This window comes from Electrophorus electricus, chromosome 1 (genome assembly GCF_013358815.1).
Source record: "Electrophorus electricus isolate fEleEle1 chromosome 1, fEleEle1.pri, whole genome shotgun sequence".
In the NCBI taxonomy this organism is placed as follows: Eukaryota; Metazoa; Chordata; class Actinopteri; order Gymnotiformes; family Gymnotidae; genus Electrophorus; species Electrophorus electricus.
The window spans coordinates 22,522,842-22,538,589 of NC_049535.1; the positions used below are offsets into that span (position 1 = coordinate 22,522,842).

The window sequence follows — 15,748 nt, forward strand, 5'->3', positions numbered from 1 at the left end:
GACTTCCCCAGTTTGGGTGATGTCATGCTCACCAATGTAATTCACTTCTTTGTCACTACCTCGGCACACATCTGGAATACAGTGTGCAAAAAACAGTGTCTGCATCACCTAAGAAATGATTTCATCATTAGTGAGACACTATGGAAATGTCAGACTGTGAAAATCTTGGTTTAATGATTCATTGCTCTGTGCAGTAGATCTGCAGCTAATGATGAGCTCACTGAATCAGATGGAAGTTTTCTAATAAAAGAGACTTGGTAAAATCTTAGGAAAGCCAGAGTAATTGAAAGCACTACTGTAATTAGTTTTTTTTCCATCTGAACTGATGTAGCATCTCATTTAGGTAGCCAACTATGTGCTCGTAAAACACTGATGAGCTTTCAATTAATTAACACATCGTGGAATTCGACACAGTAAAATCACCATTGTTAAATTAACTCCTCCATTGTTAAATTAACTCCTATCGTGCTTTTCTAAGCTATTGTAGGCAGAACAGGAGTTCATTAACTGGAGAGTTTGCTATGTGCACGAGGCACTTACATGGTATTCAAAATTGTAAGCAGCAAGATGGGCTCTTAAAACCTCGAGATTGTGGATACAGCTGTAGTTTATCCAGTCGAGCTCTACAGTCACGTGCAGCACAAGGTCCAGCCATGGCTGACAGGCTGCCTTGGGCCATTTACACATCTTGTCTGGGTTCATCCAAACGGCAAAACCTGAGGGGCTCTGACATCACCTTGGATTGAGGACCAGCGCGGCGCAAGTGTTCTCGCAAGCTGAGCCATTGTCAGGTGTCATTCAGCTTAGCAGCCTTGCCTTCAGTTTCAGCAGAAACGTGCATCACGGTACATGAGGCCAATTCTAGACACCTACTACCCTGCAAGGCTCAGTTCCAACCCTACTCTAACATACCTGGGTCTAATATATAAGTGCCACTGAAGGACCAATGGAATAACAGGATCGGTCGTGTTAGATCAGGGACAGAACTAAACTCTGCAGGGTGGTGGTTCTTAATGGGCACCAGAGCGCTATACATCATGAGGAAAACAAAGCATCACCCACTGAGCACGTGCAGCCCAAAATGCAGAGAATCTACACTACGGCCCATACCATCAGCCTCCGTCACACAGCATGGCAACGAGCTGCAGCGTGTTAAAGATAAAACAGATTAAAGACCCTGAGCTCTGATGATGAGTGAGAAATAGTGATCAACAGAATAAACCAGAGGAGAGAGAAATGAGAATGCACACAAGAAACCCACTGAAGTGTGCAGATTACACTTTAATCGTGAAACAATCAACTCTTTAAAGAATACAAGCGGCCAACTCTCACAAGTTCCATTAAACCCATTGATATTGCACACCACACGGTCAGGCTCAGCCCTCGATCAAACTGTAATTGTGCTGTCCCCAAAGTTTGTGATGTATTTTAGCAGCTGCAGTGGCTGTATGCTTCATTAAAGAAGCCCTTTGCCAAGTTAGATGCACCCTGGCATACAAAATATACTTCCTCAAAATGGACAGAATTTATCCTTGAATATAATCATGATCCTTGAGTATAATCATACCTTGAACCATAGTTATTAATCCTCTCAATGTAAACGTACGAATCTTGAACCATGTCTTGGCACTGGCCATATAAGTAAAGGCATTAGGATATAAAGGACTAAAACCCAGGTCTGCACTCCTACTTAAAGAAATTAGATAAGAGCCCTGGTTTATATTAAACTGGATTCAGAGTAGTGTGCTAGTGTATAGCTCACCTCTGACAGGAGGATCTATGAATAATGCATTTCACCACATCTAAGTGCACCAGTTTATAGCATAGTTATAATAGCACTTTACCGATCACTAAGAAATATGAACAAATTTGTGATTTAAATCAAGAAACTGAATTAGAAATATGATATTTATGATCAAAAGGACAGATCATCTGGCACATTGACACATCACATAACAGAAATACATTAACTTGTACCTGAATTATATGTGACATACTGACACAATTGTGTGTAATGAGAAGCTGTCTATGTGAGGGGAGATTGCTGAGCTGTGTGCATTGTAACCCATCGCTCATCTTTAAATGAATAAAAATCTGGCTGAGCCAGGGGGTCATTCTGAGGTCCCAGACTGGCCAAGAACGTCTCTGAAGCACACTTCACCTGGAATGCTACAGTGGCTGGGAGAGAATTAAATCTGTTAGGGGACCAGTCATTTGATCTCATTTGCATAATGCTCATAGAACCCTTCTTGCCTTTCGGGTGATTTTTTGAAGTGTGACTGGCCGAGTGCCGCAGGGCAAGGAGCATGACACAGACTCCCTGGACGTAGACACATTTATTGACGGACACAAACAATAAACACATGGCACTCACATGTAACATCCAGTGTGAATATGAGTAATGTATAAAATCGACATGACAAGCACAATGAGAACCAAAGACCAACAGAGGCACACACCAAAAGGGGTATAAAATACATACGTAATGACAAACCAGGTGCAGGTGTGTGTCAACAGGGCCGTGGTTACAAACAAGACTGCACGCGGTGGGCCATACCATGTGATCAGTGGGAAGGGGAGTGTTCCATGACAGTACCACACCCCCAAGGGGCACAGCTCCTGACACATCCATTCCCGGGACAGTGAACCCTAGGATGCCATGTATACATTTATACATAAACACATACAAAGCATGGCGAAGCTTGGTGCCCACCCAACACAAGGCTGGCTAGGAGCCACCAAAAAGGGAGGTCTCAGTACATGAGGTGGAAAGGCGAAGTCTGTGTCTCTCCCAGGGCAGTCCGGCGACGCTCCATGGTGGGTCCGAACGCGCGGCTGCAACATTCAGCAGTGGGTCCGGAGACCTGGTAATGGAGTTCAATGGCGGCAGCATCCTTGGTGGGACCCAGCCACGACAAACATACCGCACTCACCGTGGGTGAATGTGAGAGTGAGTCAGTGCGCCTGCAGACAAACAAAGCGCACCGATACAGCGCCTGCTGGACAGGCAGGCACTGGAGTCGTGTCTGTTCCTGCAGGACAAGCAGAGGGAAGCATCCACCCTGGGTCCCAACGTGCTGCTACGAACTATGGCCCAAGTAATGCCAGCCATGCAGGGAGAGCCCATCCTGGAGCCAATCAGCTCCCTGTGGTCCTGGCTTGGTAATACTACACCCCTCCTTGGCTGGAGCAGGCTCTCACCTTCTTCTCCGGTGTGGCCACGAGCTCCGGTTGCAGTCCTCTCCCCAACATCCAGGGATCCAGGCAGCAGCTTCGGATATCAGTGATAGGGGCCCTTGGGAATAGCCGTGGCTAAGGGAGTATCCCCTAGCTCTGGAGCAGCGCGATTCATCCCGGGATATGCCTGCTCTGTGCTCTCCAGATAGCTCACCCTTGAGCGCAGCCCCATGAGCAGTCCGTATAGCACGGAGAGAGTAGGCATTCTGCAGCGGTCACTCTTTCTGAGTGCTGCAGGGCAAAGAGCAGCACACACAGACCATTCTCGAGAGAGACAGACATGTATTACATAAAGCATGAATGATAAACACAAATCACGGAAACCAAGCAGGGTGGACAGAGGCAACATCAACTACAAGCACAACGAGAATCAAAGACCAACAAAGAAGCCCACACCAACAGGGGTTTAAATATGTACATAATGACAAACCAGGTGCAGGTGTATGCTAACAACAGGGGCGTGGTTACAAACAAGACAGTCAGTGAATTGCACGCGGCGGGCTGTACCACATGATCAGTGGGAAGGGGAGCGTTCTGTAACAAGAAACATGCCATTTTTAGTTCAAGAATTCTCTTAATTCCTTAAAGGAAAAGTTCATTAAAAAAATGTCTTCATTTCAAAATAAATCAATTTCAAATTTTTTCTCCAGTTGCAGTGCCATATTGTTTTGGATGCCAAAATATCAAGAATGAAGGTATTTCTGCTGTAAACAGCGATAATCTATATATTTTTACTTAATTGTTGCATAGGTTGAATGTATAGGTTGAACATCAGTTCCAACCTATAAATTTTCTATCTTCTATATCTTTCAAGGTTAAAACCAAACTATCTTTACCATACTGTAATGCTTTGAAAGCCAGGTGATGGGCTGCATATGAAGAATGAGCTTGTTTTTAGAAAAGGGCTTAAACAAAATATCAGTAGTGATATGCAGTTCTTCCTATGCAGCCTCTCCAAACATAACATTGCATACATTGACTAGAAAGTCCAACTTTTGCCCTTTTTTTCTCTGGTAGTGATGTGAAACACATAGGTGGTCTTTAGCAAAGTTCAGATAAGCATCAGTGGTTTGTTTTTTGTTTTTCTTTTGGAGAACAGTGTTTTCATGTAACCTCCCACTCTATTTCTGAATATGTTATTCAGGGCTTTTCAATAGGAGACTCCGACAGGGCACCGATGTTATCAAGTGCAAATGACACTGGGTGGTTCTGTGCTGCCACATTAGGGATCTCTGTCATTTGTTTCCAGTTTTTATGCCACATCTTTGTATGCCACTTTTTCTTGGCAATTAATTTCTTCTACCTGCAAACTGCAGGACTGTAGACTAAAGACAAAAGGTTGTTTTTAATGGCCTCCTTTGAACACGCTCAAAATCTCCTTTGATCAGGCTGTTTTGTACTACACTGCACACAATGCGACAGAATTCTTGTGTCAAGGGCAGATACCTATGACTTTATGTTTTTTATATGACAGAACAGGTGAAACACCCCACCAGAACTCTCTTACCCTTTTTTGAATTGATCATTTTTTCAAGAGTTTGCATACATTTTCCATTGATAACCTTGACTAACAACCTTATTTACAATAACGATATGGCAGCATAAACTGTTTTTATTTTTCTGACTTTCAAAAGGTTAAAACAACCCTTACTTTTTCAGTAACTTCCCTTCAACTGTTACTGTAACTGCATCTCCATTAATTGCTAATTCTGTTTATATCTCCATTTCTCATTCTAATATTCTACTTTTCGACAAAGCACACCCATGCTTTAATAAAGCTCAAAATAAACCATAAAATATATATTCCTGACTCTTTCAAAAAGATATACCATCTCGATTTGTATGCAAATTTGACCTGCTCATGTAAATCCTCAGAATGACGGTGATGGGAGCATCTTGTGAGTGCTATTGACACTGGAGCCTTCTGCTATTCACATCGGGTTTCAACTTGTCTTCATTACTTTTCATTCAGTGCAGGAAACTACATCAAAGCTAATATTTCAAATAATTTTTACATTGCTAATGTTGGCACACTGCACCACATCAACCTGTTCTCTTGCCCTTTTCCTGAATATAATTTAGGTTATTTTCAGAGATCTGCCACTCTAAGTGTGTGGAAATTGCACTGTGTAAATATATTCTGAAATGTGTGTTTGGGATATAAAGTCTCCTAAAAAAGGTTCTGGTATCCAGATCATCTTACCTTCATGCTTATCTTTTTTTGTCTTCAGTACTATATCATTTTAGCACCTAAAGCAAGATTTCTACGTATGCACCTTATTACATTCTGAACATTTTAGAAGTAAGTTGGTCAGAATCCTCAGAATGGTGGTGATTGGGTCATCCTGTGAGTGCTATTGACACGGAAGCATTCTGGTGTTCAAACATCCGAAGGACACTGGGAACAGGTAAAGGAATATTCTGTTAGATGTATTTCTGTTCCAGTCATGAAGCAAAGGCAGATGTAGACTCGTTCTGGAGGCTTGCAGCTTTCACCACACCATTGCGCCCAAACTGCTCGCCTCGCCTCATTTACTCCACTTTACCTTGTCGCAGGTCTGAAACATTGATTCTTTATTTATACTGGGCGTGCGTTTGAATTTGTATTGCTGCTTGCGCGTTTCAGACACAAACGTAAACTTTTTGGTGAAACAGGAAGTGCAGTATTCACAGTGGCTCGTTTAAAATCGGCCAACGAGGTCAATTTGATTTACAATTATGCTGACAGCAAGACGTATTAGAGTAGAATGTCTGACAATCAGATTATGTTTTCAGTACAATGAAAAAGAAAAAAAGAAAGTGTCATATGAACCTACAAATGACAGCAACGTGTAACTATCGTTCTTTTTGAATGCATGTACAAGTGCCCCCCCCCCCCGGTGACGCTGAGTCAATCTGGCCAGTACTAACTGCTCTGTTCTTGGAGATTCACGTTCCCTCCCAACCCCTGCATGGTTTGTCCGTGGTTCCGAGAGCCACAGCAATAGAACGAAACCGCGGTAGCTGCCTGCTGAAAGAAACCTCGCCTCGATCACCACTTTACCAGACAACAACGGCATAATCGGCACTTGCCTTGAAAGTGAGGAAATGTCATTATGTGCTATTGTGAGAGGCAATCACGTTCTCTGCTCCGCCGTGGCCCACGGACTCGCATGCAGCAAAAACAAGACGACGGATTTTATTTCATGAGGCTCCTTAGTGGTTGTTCAGTTGTTTCGTTCCCGCATTTGGCAGGTTATTGTCGAGATTTCCCTGAGGACCCACACGACGCCCTGTCTATGCATCCGGACCATGTGCAGACTCACTCTGCCTCTGCAGCGCAGCCCAGTGGTAAGGCACAGCTGTTGCGTGTGAACGCGCCGCTAACTGGCTGCTCTCCAGAGAGGTCGGCCCATGTCTTGGACACGAGACGTTGCATGATTTGGCAGCGCGCCAGTCCAGTGTGTAACCTCGGGCCGTGAATTAAAAGGGTATCATTGTAATACGTTCTGATTTCTTAGGTCTGACATCTGTCATTAGGACTGTGAGAAATTTCTCCGAACATATTTCTAAGATGGAGGGAAGGCGGACATGTCCCCTGCATATGAAATTCATTTCAGAGCAGTGCTTTGTGCTTGAGCACCAAAAATAAAAGTGTTATGGCTCTCAGTGTGTCTGAATATTGAATGGTTTCTGAAGTAGATGGCCTTTAGAAAAATAGTAATGTGCATTTAATACATTCATTACATATTTTCTCTTCTCAACCAAAGGGGGTAATTTTTCTGGGACTATTTCATTCTTTCTGTCAAGCTGCACTTATATTTTTTTTAGGAATACGTTTACCCTGAGAATAACTTTGAGAGGTTTTTGTGCAGTCATGCAAACAAAATCAACACCCTGCTCTGCCTCAGAAAACTGCAAATTGGCCCAAGGCATAAAGATGAGGGTGCTGTTTGATGTAGCCGCAATCACATCAGCTCAGCAACCAAATCTTAACTTCTGGAGGTTCATTTAGGCCAGCTGAGATTTATTACATGTTCCATATCAAATATTCCAAGAAACTGCAAAAAAATCCTGAAGTTTACATTTGTGATAAGCAACTTTAAAAGAAAATTTACAGTGATAAATGCATTTGTTACACAACCTTCGCTAATGTGGACCTTAACTTTGTCAGTTGTGTAGTTTTCCTCTGTGGTCTGGTGCATCTTGGTTGGCAATGGTGTATTATCTATGTATTGTTTAGCAGATTCCTTATACACTGGCATCCAGATTCTTCTCCCAAGTCTTCACCAAATGACAAGTTTTGACATAGAAGTGATGTTACTTCTATACCCAAACCAATAATTTTAACCATTTCATTATCATGGGGTAGTTCTAGCACTTCAACGGCACTCAGAAACACTTACGCTAATGCCATTACCATATTCCATAAGGACTGTAACGAAGTCTGACATTTATTTGTTGATGCTCTTCAGCATCCATCCTGAAATTCCCTGAAAGAAGAACTTGGACTATAACAGCGTGACAGCGCTAACTGCCATACCGCTCATCCTGAAGCTAATTCTGCTATTCTGTTGGACCTCAGGGCCAGCTGGACCTCAGGACTAGCAAATCCAAATGAACAGAGTGAATTTAGCAGCTGGCAAGGGCCTTCCAGAAATTATTTGCTTAAACAGTTTTGTGGGATGTAGACCTTCCATAGTTAAATTACATCGTCTTTTTCCATTATTTGTGGTGTGACCGAATTAGGTTACAGCTATATTGGCAGATTTTAGTTCATGGTACAGCAAAGGAAATTTGGGTTGGGCATTGCTTATTCCTTCAGAACCCACAAACCTTAGTTGCAGCATATTCATATGTACATGCTCCAGTTGCAGGAGTGCAACATACACCAACCAATTTATTATAAACATTTATTTTCTAAACAGCCACAGAGGTGCACAGATAGAGGCTACAGCCCATCAATAGCCATGCACAGTTTATGCCATTCTCCAAGTCTTCATCAATGGTCAGGAGGTGAATGCAGGAACATGGATGCTTGGATATTTTTTGGGTAGCAGAACTCTCTCAACCCAACAATGCAACTGTCTGATCGGTACCTGGCCAGTGTGGTGTGGCCATATAATGCAGCAAAACATGTTGAGGCTTCAAAGGCACACAAACTGTTGAGTTTTAATTGTTTAAAATTAATTAAAACATTTTTTTATTAATTGTTTATTGTTATTCTCTCTACTGAGTAAGATAGGGATGAAATGCAGATTTCCAGAAGCCACAGTTAAAATGCTGGCACTTGATAACAATAGCAACAGCAATAAAATAAATACACACAATAAGACCAATGAAGACAAGCCATAAAAAACAGCCAATAAACATTGCAAACAGTAAGCAGCCTGTGTGGTGGTAAGAGGGAGAGAATGGTTAATAGGCACTTACAGTATATAGTCCATTCAGTATTGTATAGCACTAATAATAGATTTTACAGTATTGCACAAAATGCAAAACTTCTGTACTTCACAACAATCACAGAATACTTTACCTGGAAACACCCCATATTGAGCTGAGGCTGCTCTTGCACACCCCAACCTTCTCATTTCATGTTTGAGTGAGTCCTTCATCAGGGCAGGTTGCATCAAGGTGATTACTTCGCACAGAAAGAAGTGACAGTGGGTTATTTAAGTGATCGGCTGAGATGTACAGAGTATCAGTAAGTAGGTGCAGAGTGAAGGCTTTAGCAGCCTTAGCACAGATCAACAGTCACTTACAGCCATTTTGCGATCTAGGTTCCATGTGGGTTAGACAAGGAGGATAATGTGGCTCAGGAGCATGGGAGCTCTTGGTGCTTCCTCCATCCGCTGTGTGAACCTATACCATCTGACAATGGCGTTAGTGAGCGCCGGCATCATTACCCCCCACCCCTCACATCTCCAACACACACACCCTCTATCTGAAGTAACACCACACAGCCCTCTTCTGTTACGCTGCAGCATATAACTGTTGTTTCCACCCTCTGAGTGTTTAAATAAGGCACCTTTTCCACTTTTGCTGGTACATGGTTGCTATTCCTAGCATGTGATATTTGGACTTCATGACAGGCTCATTTCATGACAATGTTTGTCTGCTTATCCCATGGGTTCAAGGCAGGAATGATGAGCTTTGTTTGCACCGGCTGGTTTTGTGGGTAATAAAAGTAATGACGACATGTCGATGCGATTGCCTTACCATTATTATAAATTAATCATTGCTAGTTACAACCGAGCTGAATATAGAAAAGAACTATGCATCATACTGCAGCTTGCTTTTACAGTGCATTATGATTTATGCACTGGAATGAATGCTGCTGCACACAATTTTCTAAGAACAATTGGCATCCTTGGTTTGTCTGTTTGTTCACTGCATGGAAAGGTGTTTTTTTTGTTGTTGTTGTTTTTTTAATAGCTTGAAGCAGAAAGCCCATGGGCATGTGCTGTCTGTCCTGCATTTGTGAGGGTCTCAGCCCAAATAACAAGAGAACAGCTCCCAACACCACAGTACAATCACAGCACTTAAGGTCAGGGTGGAGGCTTGGAGAGCTGATGAAGTCAAAGCCTGAACTCTGGGACATGAAGTTCTGCTAATTCACTCCAGAGTGGCTGCTCTTCGAATCGTGAAAGACCGACTGCAAACATGGAATTGTTGGGGGAAAAAAAGTGATTTCTCTGGGTCTGTGCAGTGGAATTGAACTGAGAGTAAAATGCAGGGGCTTGAGTCTGTGATGTAGCTTGGTGCTTGCTGACAGGGCCTTCCTGCAGTGCTGCCTGCTCTTTACACAGCATGCAGTGCTACGGCCTTGCATATAGGACTCTGTTCACGTATAGAGCACATGTATGGCTCTGTTCGTGGCTGCACTGAGGCATTAAAGCTGCCTAATGCTCATTTTTCTAGGATGCATCCGTGTTTGTTGCTAATTTGTTAGACAGAAATAAATGCACCTGCAGAAAGGTGGGTGGGCTGGTTAGATTTGGACCCATGTTCAAGGACCATTTTTGCAGTATCAATATGCTGAATAAGGCAAGTGTGTTAGCTCAGCCAGTGTTGCGTGGCATGTTAGATCAGCTAGTGTTGAGTGGCATGTTAGATCAGCTAGTGTTGAGTGGCATGTTAGGTCAGCTAGTGTTGAGTGGCATGTTAGATCAGCTAGTGTTGAGTGGCATGTTAGATCAGCTAGTGTTGAGTGACATGTTAGATCAGCTAGTGTTGAGTGGCGTGTTAGATCAGCTAGTGTTGAGTGACATGTTAGATCAGCTAGTGTTGAGTGGCATATTAGATCAGATGGTGTTGAGTGGCATGTTAGATCAGATGGTGTTGAGTGGGATGTTAGGTCAGCCGGTGTTGAGTGGCATGTTAGACCAGCCAGTGTTGTGGACCCATGTGTTTGAAGTGCAAGGCCAGATCTGAGAAGCACAAACTGTGCGTTCTCACTATACAAACCAATTATCTAGAAGCAATATAACTGTGCCAAGAGACTATAATTAGACCCCAGCATCAAATTTAAACTGACAGTATTAGTATTCTATTTTTTTAATGAATTAATGAATTTATTCTAGCTGTTATATGGCAAAGGGAAAATGTTTGAAATTGCAATGACAATGTGTGCCTTTCTGCTGAAAGCACCTCATTTAAATGAGCTCTGGAATTAATTCACTGTAATGTTAATGGAATCAAATATTTTGTTTAAATTATTACTTGTGCTCCTTACTGTGCATGTCTGGTAGTAAGCAACATGTGCTACAGTAATTTGTGTTCTGCACTGTAGATGACTCAGAAGTACCATAACAGATTAATACTTTACATAATGTACCTATGTAGCTTACAAACCATGAAACATTTCAGGTGACAAATCATACATTGCTTTTCCGTGATTATTTGAGGATTAGCGAAATTGTAAAGAACTCTCCTGTTACTGTTAACACTGGTAGAAAAATAATATTCCAGATGCATGCTGAACTATATTAACCAAACTATAACCAGAAGGCCTAAACCCAGGCATCAGGGTGTGACTCAAGAAAGGTGTGGATGACTTTTGCTTAGAAGCTAATGGAAGCAGATAGAAGCAAAATTCATTTTACCAACTGCATGTTGCAGCTCAGCATCTCAAAGGGGTGGTAGAGAAAGAAAAAGAATCCCTGCGGCCAGGGGGAAGCAACCAAACAGCAACAGCCCAGCAGGTAAACTGTTAAATATTTAGGCAGTTTAAGCAAATTCTGCCTTTTATCATAGTAGCCTATGATTTGGACCCGCGGCAGTAAAGAAACTTTCTTTTTCAGTAAAGCCTTCATGGAGAGGTGTTCACACTGTACACACTGAATAAAGTATTAAGTAAGATAACTGTCCTTGTACATTTGTTATGCAGGTTGTGGGATTCACAGTAGTCAAAACAATTTCTTGACACATGGGTTCGTAAAAGTAAAAGAGAAACTTCCACAGCAGTCGGCCTAAAAGTACAAACAATAAATGTGTTTATTCCAGGTTAGTAACGAATCACAATTCAAGTAAAAAAAGACAATGTCATGACTTAGCAGTAACTTACATCTTGAAGTGACAGTTCTCAAAAGGTTATGAACATAATCCAAAACCTAAAGTGCTTTGGCTCCCACATACTGGCCCCTAATTGTCTCTTTATCTGGATACAATTACCAAACAAAAGAAAACAAGGAGCCAAAATAATAATAATAATAAATAAACTAAAATTATTATCCAGCAAGTCTTCAGTTTAACAAAACCTGGTGCCAGAGATTACCAGCACATGGCACACCACAGGAGTACAGTCTTTACCACTGCCTCACGCTTCCTGAAGAAGACAGATCTTGGTGCTAGGTCTGTCTAATGTGTTTGTCTTGGTTTTTATGTGGACCTGGCTCACTAAACCATTCTTGCCAGGAACCGCCTTTCCCAGGATCCATGAGTTACGTGGTGCAGTGTGGTCAACAAGTGGTAGCTCAGTGGTTAACGTACTTGACTTGTAATTGGAAGGTTGCTGGTTGAAGCCCCACCACTGCCAAGTTGCCACTATTTGTTCCCTGAGCCAGACCCTTAACCCTTAGTTGCTCAAGTTGTACTCACTCATAATTGTAAGTTGCTTTGGATAAAAGTGTCAGTTAAATGCCATAAATCCAAATGTGAACAATTAACACAATGTCACTGATGGCAAAATTGTGTGTCTTGTGTGCCTCCTTCTGCTGCTCTTGTAATTGAAGCATGCTCTTGTCAATTTTTTTCCATAATATGTCTGCCATGTATTGGACTTGTTTCTGCCTCCTGCAGAACACTGTTTGATAATCTCCTTCACTAGCATCTGCAAAGTGATGGCTGGCTGAAAGCTATCTCACCAAAGCCTGTTGGCTTGAAGCACCAAGCCACTTTAAAGTCTTCCAGTAGATGGAGGTCTTTCATCCAGTTGAACCACTGCTGAGCTATATGTTCAGGAATGACTTCATCCCAATATATTTTCTTTCTGCAGAGCTCTTGGAGAATCCTCCTTGCTGGCAAAATCACAGGAGCTAGGAGACCTAACAGTTCACAGAGAGAGCTCACTATGGAGACTATGCCTCTTCTCATAGGTAGTTTGTGCTTTATAATAATTCTAAACTTGAAGCTATCATACTGGAAACACCATAAAGCTCACTCGACTAAAAGGATGTCTAAATCCAGATTCAGGTCTTTGACCATTTGTTCTGTGGGAATAGCAGAGAACACAGCTCGGCTGTTGCTTACCCACTTTGTGAGGCAGCATCCTCCAGTCTCAAGGATGGCTTTCAAGTTGTGATATAAGGACACAGCTTCCTCAGCTAATTACGTAACACTGTGTCAATTGCCAATTTCATTGAATTGAGCTCTGCTGCTTGCTGCATACTTATAAAGAGCAAAGTTGGCACCGCTGGGAGATGAAGTTGCACCAAATAAATGTACAGTCATTCTATACTCCTCCAAATCTTGGATGATGTCACCCGAGGGCCATCAAAGAAACCAGAGAAGATCAGCATCCTCTTCTAGCACATTCACCTAATGGAACATAGCTTCTATGTCACCCAAGACAGCCACCTCCTCTTGCCGGAATATGGTGATAACACCAAGCAGTATGCTGGTTAGATCTTGCCCCTGTAACAGCTGACGGCACCGTGATATATCGCTCTACAATTAAACACCACTCTGATCTTCAGCTTCTTCAACACCCCATGATGTGGCAAGCCCCTTTCCCATCACCATGGCTGAGGTCCCCACTAGATATCTTCACCACATTACCTTTAGCAATGATGTCATCCAGGAAAGCAGTGTAGTCAGATCGGAACTGAGAATTCTTAACAAATTCTTAATGTTGAGAGTTCGCAGTTCAGCTACGTAAAAGGAAAAGAGACACTTCCACAGGAGTTGGCGTATAAGTACAAACAATAAATTTGTTTATTTCAGGTTTGTAACAAATTACAACTCAAGGAAAATTCTAAAAGCAAAGGTATTCTTTATTCAAAATGCAACACGGTAAGAAAACTGTATTGTTCCCAGGTCCACTGACTTCGCTGAAATTCAAACAAAACTGCCACTGCCCAAGACACAAAAAATCGAGCTAAAAGATAATGTCATGACTTAGCAGTAACTTACATTTTAAAGTGACAGTATTCAAAAGGTTATGAACATAATCCAAAACCTAAAGTGCTGTGGCTCCCACAGAGGTAATGTTATAATTTGCACTCAAAAAAGTACATACTTCTATAAATATCAGTATCAGCATCTAAATGTGGCATAAATTCATATGCAGAAAAATGGTTCTGCATTACTCTTTATATATGGCATTCATTATTGAACACCTCGAGTGCTGTGTGCTTCAGGCATGGGTCTTTCAGATGTCACTGCTGGGTATTTATCACAGCTCAATTAAGAAGAATACCCCCCCACAGAGAAACCTCATCCTACACTCTTTAGGTAACATGAGCCTTTAGGGATGCTGGCTTTAGAAACTAGAGAAACCCAGTGGATATTTCTGTCCACCATTTGTGAGGACACAGGATGCTGGGGAGTTATTTGCAAAGTAGGTCACGAACCAAAATATTCTGTTGAAATGGCTCATGGTAGAAAAACACTACAAAATAAGATGAAGCCTGAACAGATGCACATGTTCTTTTCTTTTTTTTCTTCCACAATACTGTACCTAGCAGCAAAATAAAGTATAGTGCAGTTACTCACCAGGATTTGAATGGATATGAATGTGTGATGTCAGGAAACCTTTCTGCTGTATTAAGCTTTCATAATGGGACACTCTGTAGCAGCCGTGCTCAGCTCGGCTCTGCCTGAAGCCCAGTGGAAAGCAGAGTGGTGGTGTCCATCACTACCTCCCAGGCCTTTTATCGCCACACATCAATCAAAGTGTGCACTGCTGATTCTAGACACTTCTAATCTCTGTAGTCGGAATTCTTATCTGCCATATTTGACAAATAGTAAAGTGAAGGCTGGCCAATTAAAAATTCTAGAGTGCCTTGTTTTACATCCAAATAAGATAAAGAATGTTGGGTATGTTAATATTGAATATTGGGGCAAACTCTAAAGCTGTTCAGATCTGTGGGGTGTACTGCTGTATGGCTAGATCCTGGATTTTGTAATTACTAGTTAATTGAGCAGTTAATGAAGATGTAGGTCAGATGGAATGCCTTTATTTGTCATATGTACATATACAGTACAATGAAATGCAGTCTTTACATATCACAACGTCTTTGTGAGCTGGGGTCAGAGGTTATACAGCACCACTGGAGCAGAGAAGATTAAGGGCAGCTCAACAGTGGCTGCATGGCAGGACCAGGATTCAAACCCACAACTTTCTGATTAATAGCCCAAAGTCTTACCTACAAATGAACCTAAATGGGAATTCTGATGTCATACCTGACTCCAAGGTAATGGGAGCTAGGAAAAAAAACTGAAATACCTTTACCTCAAAGAGTTTGAGTGAATAACTGTTCTGTAATATATTTCCAGTGATTACAACATTTTTGAACTCAAGATTTGGAGCTAGAGACATCTGTGTGGTACATTAATGCCTTGTGATTTTTTAAGATAAATTCATTATTAACACGGTTGGTTTTCCAGACATTATGGTATAAAATACATTATCATTAATCTAATAGACTAACACTAGACTCAAAGTAAAATAGATCTGTGTCCAGACAGAATTTATCTTTGGCCAGAAATGAGACCTTTATATTTGTCTCCACTCTGAATGACAACTCAGTTGTTATACAGTGCCTCTTATATTATATTAACTGAAAATACTTATAACCCTGTGGATTTAGTTTTCCTTTCACCTAATTACCTCATGCAGTCTTTTCATTACTACTTGGCTGCCTGTATAATATAATCTATGCATGGATTATTTAACACTGCTGGAAATCATTCATAATATGCTAATGAAATTGTGCACTTTTAGCATGAAGCTGTTCATGAGACATTTTGCTTACCCTTCCACATGCCCTATCAGCTTAGCTAGATGAAGACAAATTCATTGGCTTGGTCC

General features: G+C 41.7%; 1 long non-coding RNA gene across 1 annotated transcript; it reads right to left on the reverse strand.

The window, feature by feature from the left end:
* Nucleotides 1–2,323: 2,323 nt before the first annotated feature.
* Nucleotides 2,324–5,631, reverse strand: LOC118242884. The gene is made up of 2 exons (XR_004777097.1): nucleotides 5,441–5,631; nucleotides 2,324–3,771 (listed from the first exon to the last, which is right to left on the reverse strand). It is a non-coding gene; the product is annotated as an uncharacterized LOC118242884 (long non-coding RNA).
* Between the last annotated feature and the right edge of the window lie 10,117 nt (nucleotides 5,632–15,748).